This window comes from Ptychodera flava, chromosome 22 (genome assembly GCF_041260155.1).
Source record: "Ptychodera flava strain L36383 chromosome 22, AS_Pfla_20210202, whole genome shotgun sequence".
Classification (NCBI taxonomy): Eukaryota; Metazoa; Hemichordata; class Enteropneusta; family Ptychoderidae; genus Ptychodera; species Ptychodera flava.
This window is the reverse complement of record NC_091949.1, coordinates 23,387,405-23,397,169: the sequence shown is the minus strand read 5'-3', so window position 1 is coordinate 23,397,169 and position 9,765 is coordinate 23,387,405.

Genomic DNA, 9,765 nt, shown 5'->3' with positions numbered 1-9,765 from the left:
GAAAATATAAAATTTCTTTCAGTCACTCGAATCCGAAACCGAATCCGAAACCGAGTCTAACTTCAGCATCGTAAGGCCTTACTGGTTCTGACCACTAGATGGCGCCGCAAACACAACTTTACGAACCCCTTACTGCTAACGTACACTCCTATGAGAAAACCCACTGAACACATTTTTTATTTTATTGAAAAACAATCACACATAAAACAGTATTCATGGTGTAGCATTATTTAAAAATAATTGTTTCTTAACTATGATGTTTCTACAAGCTGATAAAAGTATGGCCATCATATTTGCTTAAAAAGTTCTTGAATATACTGGTAGTCTTATTACAAAAATTCATTAAATATGCAAATTAGAATTAATTAACCAAACTTACTAAACTTTTACCATAGTTATGCTATAGGGTAATTAAGTATGTGTACAGTCACATCAAATTTGGTTCAATATTTCTTGAGATATAGCCCTATGGCAAAAAAGTCATAAAATATGCAAATGAGCAATTAATTAATAAGCCACACCCACCAAAATCTAATCAGATCTAAGTCTCATCATGATAATACCAAATACCAAATTGCATGACATTGGACCTAAGGGTTCTTAAGTTATGAGTGGAACAAAATCTGTCTACGGACGGACGGACAGACGGACAGACGGACGGACGGACGGACGGACGGACAGACGGACACACACACAGACATTGTGGCGACAAAGGACACCTTTGGTGCTTCGCACCACGGTGTCCAAAAAGTGGCTTTCTTTGACTGACTGTAATTAAATTATCGTGGAGACTACCGCCATGCTTTAATATTTAGTTGTTTTCGATGTCATTGTAAACTATGGATCTGCCTGCAGTTCTGTAAAATACAGTGTACGCACTTTTCGTAATAGTCAGGTGGCTTAACAAAAATATCGTTACACGGATGACAAAAGTGCCAAATTTGCTACAGAGGTTCGCATACATGTGAGATCAAAATTAGCTATTGCTCCAAAAATTTGGGCCACCGGAAAGGCTCGATGACGTCATAAATTCAAAATGGCCGCCATTATATTGCTTAAAAATGGTAAAATACGGTTTATTCGGCTAGTTTTCAATATTTTTTTGAATAAAGTGACATAAACATTCTCAATTACAAATACAACATAAAATTGATGCAAATCAATTATTATGATGACGTCATAAAGCCAAAATGGCCGACCAAATTCAAAATGTCAGTCGTAACATTGTCTAAAATGTTAAAGCACTGTTATTAAGCCTGTTTCAGCATTTTATCGCCTGAACTGAAATCAAGACCCCAAATTACAGACAAAACATATAATTGATGCAAATTAATTGTGATGACGTCATAAATGTAAAATGGCCGCCGTTATATTGCTTAAAATGGTAAAATACTGCTAATTCAGGCAGTTTTTCAATATTATTTTGAATAAACTGACACAAACATCCTAAATTACAAATACAACATAAAATTGATGCAAATCTATTATTGTGATAACGTCATAAAGCCAAAATGGTCGACCAAATTCAAAATACATGTATCTCCCATAATATCGTGTGATAATATTGAATTACTGTTGATGAAGCCTGTGTCTAGCATATAATAGTTTCAAGGCAATGTACAATTTGTCTTGATGATCCGTAAACTCAAAACAAATGATAAATGTACCAAAACTTAGCCAATAAGCTAAACACAAGTTGCAAACTATTATGAAATTATTGATTATTTACAAATGACCTCTGTCTGAACACTGAAACAATATCATAGGAAATAAGGGCAACTTTACATATCGGTTCTACCTTTGAAAGTGTTATGTTATAGTGAGTAGATCAATAGTAGTGTGATTTCATGATAACGAAAAACATGGCGAGAAACCGGTGAATTAATCATGCCTTGACCCTGGTCATGTGACCTTGGCCCCGAAAAAAGGTTTTTTTTTATGTTTGTGATTTGGTCTTTTGCTTCATTTGTTTGAGAAGCCTTTTTCGTTTGTTGAATTTTCTGTTTTTTATGTCTCGATGTGTGGTGACAGACACATAGTTTTGTGTTACATTAGTACTCTTTTTTGAGGATGTGCCGGCCTCAAAAAGACCGTTTGGTCAGGGTTTTTTGAACAAAGAGAAGACCTTTTTGACTTTTGAAGCTAGCTTACCTTGCTTTTTTGCAGTTTTCACGAATTCTATGAAAAGCGTCTTTGCCTTTCGTTTTTGGTATCGTTTTGCTGTTTGGAAACCAAAAACATAAAAAACGCCAGGAAGAACATAAACAGAAATTCGAAGATTAAAAAAGCAAGAACTAAGGAAGATTCTCAGATTCATTAAAAATCTTGCAAATCAAACCTTACCAAATGTTGAAATCAAAGCATCAAGCAAAAGCTTGAAATTTATTCCCATTCCGAAGTGCCTATAAAGAAAAATTGTCCTATCAGATATCAACAAATCTATTCGCATCATAAGATTGTGCAATATCATGAGAAACAAACGATCAATTCATCAGTCAGACATCTGTTCTAAGATAAATCCAATGTCGACACTACTAACGGCGGAAAACCCCAAATTGTAAAACTGTCTCGAAGCAACTTAGATCGATAGAGGAAATTCCATTCGCAACCCACATCAGAAAGAACATGACTCTACCAGACAAGACTGCTCTGAACAATCTATCTAAAAACAAATAAATCACAATAAAACCCATCAATAAAGTAAGAGGCATAGCAATTGTGAATACGACAAATGACATTAAAGAAAGTTATGGACAGCTGCGAAATGTACACTATTAATGTACATTAAGGCAACACTTGGCGACATTAACTTTACGATGGAAATTGTATATGATATCGTTTATCTGCGACAAGAAGATCATTGACGAGGTGATTTACAGTTTCCCCATTCCCATAAGTAGAATAATTTGTACAATACAATGGTATCTCCTGCCAAAAATACACAAAACCCAAGTAGAAGGAACAATCATCATCCAACGTCTCAATAGAAATGGCTGCTCGAGTCCAATAAACCAAATCTCGGAATTTCTAGACTTTGCCATAAAACCAATCATGCGAAGACGACTTACATATGTCAAGGACACAAAAACTTCATTAACTAGTTAGAATCAATAAATATACAAGCAAACTCTATTCTGGTAACATTAGAAGTGGTATCAATGTAGACAAATATGCGAAAAATGAAGCCATAAATACAGCGATCGTAGCGTTGGACTCTGAAACATTACCAACCAACTGATATGATACGAAAACCCCCAACAACAACGTACATTAAGCCTTACTGTTGATTATTCTGAAACGCAACATATTTTAATTCAACTGAGTAAAATACGAACAAATCTATGGATGAAGAATGGGCTCACCAAAATATAGCTGATATCTCATACTATGAAACGGAGAAAACTATATAAAATCCCAAATCCGGTCAAATATTCGTATGGAAACGTTTAAAAGGTAACATTTTCATGATTTACTCAGGAACAGAACATAATTTTATAACATTCAGAACATTTGTCGACGAGTGCAACACCCTGTACCCTACGTTAAACTTGGGAATTCATAATTGAATATTCTATCGACAAAATCTCATACCCTGACCTTGTGGTCTTCAAATGCCAGAGACGCAATCGAGAGAGATGGCTCGATTGTAAAACCCACACAAAACCATCTGACGATATTTATCTGCCACCAACCTTCAAATGCTTCATTAAAGGTGAATTACGCAGATATGTTCGCACATGCAACAACAATATTGACTTCATAAAAAAGGTCAATTTCTCAACGCAAAAACTTCAACAACGAGATTACAAAAAGAAAGACATAACTTGTATCAAAAAGAAATTAATGTAACAAAACGTCAGCCATCCTTCATCAACAAAAATAAGAGTAACGATATAACGAAAACCTTGTCAGCACAACCTCATCATAACAGCCTAATCAAACTATGTGATAAGAAACTGGAAAATAATGAAGGACGCTTATACGCTGGCCATGGTTTTCCAGAAAAATTATAATAACGTATAAAAGAAAGAAAAATCATACAAGATATCCTCCTTCAAGCAAAATTCAAACACAAGGAGAGGACAAATGAACGGTCTTAGTAACAATTCACGCAACAATCAGACCACAACATAGTGATCTTAGCATCTCTTTTTGACGGCTACCATCAAACTAAGCATGTTGGAATACAAGACCATTCAAGTGACTGAAGAAGGGACCTCACTTTGGCCCGAAATTCCGCTAGGAGGAATCACCAACACCAACCTTTTTTTGTGGACAAAGGTCACATTACGAGGGTCAAAACACTATCGATTCACTGGTTTCGCACCATGTTTCCCTATCACAAAACCACATTGATCCACTCACTATAACGTATCATAAACAAGGTTGAACCAGTGTGTGAAGTTGCCTTCATTTCCTTTTATATCAATTCGATTTTTCAAACACAGATTATTGTTTAATAATAAATAATCTCATAAGAGTTTGTTATTTGTGTTGAACTTATTGGCTAAGTTTTGGTACAGTTATCTTTTATTTTGACTATAAGTTTGTCACGTAATTGGGCTATTGTACCGAGCATAGTGAACTTCATAATAGGCCATAATTAATGTAACTTTCGGTTGCCTTTTGGTTTTATGACGTCATCACAATAATTAATTTGTATCAATTATATGTTTTGTCTGTAATTTTGGGTCTTAATTTCAGTTCAAGCGATAAAATGCTGAAACAGGCTTAATAACAGTGCTTTAAAATTTTAGACAATGTTACGACTGACATTTTGAATTTGGTTGGTCATTTTGGCTTTATGACGTCATATAATAATTGATTTGCATCAATTTTATGTTGTATTTGTAATTGAGAATGTTTGTGTCAGTTTACTCAAAAAAATATTGAAAACTAGCCGAATAAACCGTATTTTACCATTTTTAAGCAATATAATGGCGGCCATTTTGAATTTATGACGTCGTCGAGCCTTTCCGGTGGCCCAAATTTTTGGAGCAATAGCTAATTTTGATCTACACATGTATGCGAACCTCTGTAGCAAATTTGGCACTTTTGTCATCCGTGTAACGATCTTGCCGGTTTTTGTTGCTAAGCCACCTGACTATAAGGATACATCGTACCGGTACTGACTCAGCTCTTGCTAAGTCACGACCGAAAATGGCTCACTTTCGCGATGTCATTGCATCATAAACGCTTCTTAGTAAAAAAGTTTATGACAACCACGATGTTTTCATCCTGTGTGCACGCCAATATACATGTAACTCTAAGCGTACACATGGTTTGTTTACATCGTAATTATTCTCGTATGCACAGCAAATGTTTGACCAGTTTACACCTCTGCGCGTCACTGAATGATTGACAATTGTTTGAATCGCGGAACGACTGTTCCCTCGGGGCCATTTCCTTTGTTAGGAAAGCGATTTTTCCCAAAATCGTCGTAATTTTAAAAGGCTTTGTGAAACTTTGCGGATACCTGTATGGCCTACGTGTTTATGAAACAGTCTATGTTTATGGTATGCCAATAATGTTTGTTTCAGAATCGCTTCGGCTGATTTTCACGGAGCGATCTACCTTGCTTTTGCCAGTTGTCACTCAAGCGCCATTATGAATTTTCGATCAGTTAGGGGTCTTTTATACCCCGCACCGGGCTTTAATTACAAAGTTCATTATATTATATACAAATGTTAATTAACTTCACACTACTATATGCTTAACACCACAGTTAGATATCTATCGGATTAGTATCTGCACTAGATCGAATCATATTTGGTGCAGTTATTTTGGAGTTATATGACTAATTACAAAACTTCACAAAATATGCAAATGAGCTATTTATTGACTTTACACTGCCCAATGCCTTTGAGTACAATTTGTTATTTATGAGATCAATATTTGTAACTAATTTCACCGAATTGGGTGCCGTTATTTCAGATTGATATACCTAATTACAAAGTTAATTCAATATGCTAATGAACCCTTGAAGGGGAAGTTCACCAAGGATGATTTTTACGTATGTGCTAGCTTTGTGGTCACTTACCCCACATAGCACTAGAGATTTCCATAATACATCATGATTTGTACCAACGCAGATTCCCCTAGTGAATTCTACCATGTCTCCAATGTGAAGACAAATACCATGACTAGTTGTAAAAAATTCTGAAAACGTACTTTTATGGACACCTTTAAGAAAATATCGATATATAATAGAATATATGATATCAATATATGATAGAAATTTTAATTTGGAAAATTTTGGTGCCATAAACCCATGCACAATTATGGATGAAGGCAAATGTGGGTAACAAGACAGCAATTCTGGTCTTGGACTTTCCTCGGGGCATTCGACGCAAGGAGTATTCGAGTATGGCGGTACACAGAGCATGGTGCTTGGTTTGTGTTTACGAGAATTAGAAATGATCAGACATTTTAATTCACCGGTTAATCAGCGACACTCAGCCGATAGAGTGTATGAGATTCATTGAACATGGCATGGAAGTATAAAGAGATCTCTTGCAACCTCCATGCCCCTCAATGAATCTCATATACTCTGTCGGTTGAGCGTCGCTGATTACTTTTTAATTTGAGTGTCTGATCATTTCTAATTCTCGTAAACACAATAAAACATAACCGTTGTAAGGGACTGGTCAGTTTTTTCGGCCGGGGATGGATTATTTTTAGCCGACGTCAAACAGTGGCTAAACCCCCATTCCAACTTTCGAAAACAGGGTGACCCCACATTCCAACTTTCGAAAACAGGGTGACCCCCTGTGTGAAACAAAGATAAAACAAAAGGTGGAATATAAATTGAATAATTCAGTATATATATATATATATATATATATATATATATATATATATATATATATATATATATATATATATATATATATATATATATATATATATATATATATATATATAATTTGGGGGTATATTTTCAACAATTAGTCATTCTGTGTTTTAATGAAATTGGTGTCATGTCAGTTGTAAGATAGGAACTTAAAAGTGTCAATGCTAAAGTTTGAGTACAGTATTTTGAATGAACTGTATGTATTCCAACTCTCTTTATGCATAAGCAGATGTCCAGAACTGTCACAATGCATTCTAAGCAAGTGTGAGCCCTTGTTGAACTTGAAAAACACACTGACCCCCCTGAATTGGGCATTTCAAAAACATGGTGACCCCATCACCAAAGTCAAAAACAGGGTGACCCCCATGAATCCACCGCCCTCCTGGCTGAAGCAACTGACCAGTCCCTTAGCTACATGCTCGCGTGTACCTCCATGCTCCTTGTGTCAACTGCCCCGAGGAAAGTCCAAGACCAAGAATTGCTGTCTTTTTACTCAAATTTATCTTCAGCCATCATTGTGCATGGGTTTATTGCACCTAGATTTCAGTATTAATTTTTTGTCTTTATTCTGGTAACTGCGTAGACAGCGAAAGTTCATGGCACAGATGATGATGGACTGCAGCGGTCTCAGTGAATGATCGTTGTATGGTTGACGCCATTGTATGGTTGACGAGTAGCCCTGCGTACAGGTCTGTGTGTTCCAGGCATTATACGGCCTCCACCACAGCCGTATAACGCCGGGAACACACAGACATGTACACAGGGCTGCAGGGCTAGGCTATGAGCAGCCCAGATCAGTGGTGATCTCACCTGATAGCAATACCACGATCATTGTTGTGGCTAGCTTACTAGATCAAAATAAATCGGAAAGTTCAAATGCACTTGAATAGCACAAGCGCCAGCACTATGCGTGTATTAGCTTTCGTCTTGCCAGGGTCTAGCCGCGTACGATACCGGGCAGAGTTCAATCACGCTTTCTGAGCACAAGCATCACTAGGTATTACACTTAATCCAAGACAAGTCTGTATGTAAAATTTTCCCACCGAGTCTTTGAATAAAACTTCTCAGCTATAGCTCTCTTCAGAACGAGTTTGTATGTAAAACTTTCCAACCAAATCTGTGTATAAAACTTCCCAGCTGTAGCTGTGCCCCCCGGCTGTGCCCTCAGAACGAGACTGTATATATATATATATATATAATATATATATATATATATATATATATATATATATATATATATATATATATATATATATATATATATATATATATATATATACACTTTTTGGAGCTGTGCTGAGCTGAGTAAATTTCTCACATATAGAACCTCGTTCTGATACAGCGATACTTCATCAGAACGAGGCTGTATATATACGATTTTGCAGCGCTGTCAGATACTGTAAACGTCAGCAGCTGCCTCGAAAACGAGGCTTAATGTAAAATCTTCGAGCTGTATCAAAGTCCGATGTACGTACGTACGTACACGTACGTATGTATGTATGTATGTATGTATGTATGTATGTATGTATGTATGTATGTATGTATGTATGTATGTATGTATGTGTGTTTGTATGTATTCTACATGTATGAATGAATACGCTATATGCGTATTCATTCATACATGTATTTTTTCTATATGTATGTATATTTATGCTTACGCAAACATATGCGTGGGACAATGTATCTGTGTGTCTACACACGCAGATATTATATATATATATATGTATATAATTCCTCACTATATACATTTACCATCTTTTCTATCTCTAAAAAAAAGCTTAATTGTGTAAATTAATTTGTTTACATTTGGCGCCTGGTAAGTTCTGACGTATCTGGCAGAAATCTAATAGTTGGAGATTGCCGTCAGCCAGAAGAGTTCGCGTTGCCACTCCATGGCTGTTGCATTACGTTACGTGCCAGAGTTTATTATATACATGGTGGTGGTATTGTCCGTGTATACTACTATGTGGCGGTTGTCCAAGAAACGATGCCACCACCTGCACGCAAGCAGGACGGTGTAAAGTTCCTTGAGGTTGATATGCGCATCCGGAGTAGTTGGATGGTCCGCTGACCATCGTGTGTAGAACCAGTCGTTCGCGTAAACGCCCGCTCCCGCTGCTGCGCATGCGTCAGTGGTGAAAATCTGCTGGGGCAACGGAGTTTCCTCTATGAATAATGCTGTAACATTAAAAGTTTTGCTGAGATTCGCCCACCAGCTGATGTCCGCTCTGGCTTGCCTGTTAAGGCCTATGTGATTAGACTGTCGTGAGACCGAGTTTGCTACATCGATGAGTCGCTGCAAAATGTGCGTCCGCCGCGAATAACTCTTGCCGCCCAGTTGAGTTTGCCGATGAGTTGCTGAAGCTCGCGTTTCGTCTCTCGCCGCTTTGGGAGCCAATATTCAAGGAGGTCGCTTACTTCTTGTAGCTTGGTACCGTCTATCGACGAAGTCCGTGTGTGCGCGTTTATCTCGATCCCTAGGAATGTTAAGCATTGCGTAGGCTCGACCACCCTATCCCACGTTTATATCAGCTACAGTCAACGTAGCTAATGCTGTGCGGACCTCTGTAAATGTTCGTTACCCTCCATCACAATGGAGGGAAACCACGGAGGGAAACATAGTGGACGAAACACAAATCACTATACACGGACTTAGACTGCTGCAAATTCGCCTGCACCAAAGACTGCACGTCAATAAGGGCCTTGGTGGCTACTCTGGCGTTCCCATGCACGGTAGTCCACTCTGTGCGGTAGGGCTATAATATAGTCAGGTGGCTTAGCAACAAAAAACAGCAAGATAGTTACACGGATGACAAAAGTGCCAAATTTGCTACAGAGGTTCACATATGTGTGTAGATAAAAATAGCTATTGCTCCAAAAATTTGGGACACCGGAAAGGCTCGATGACGTCA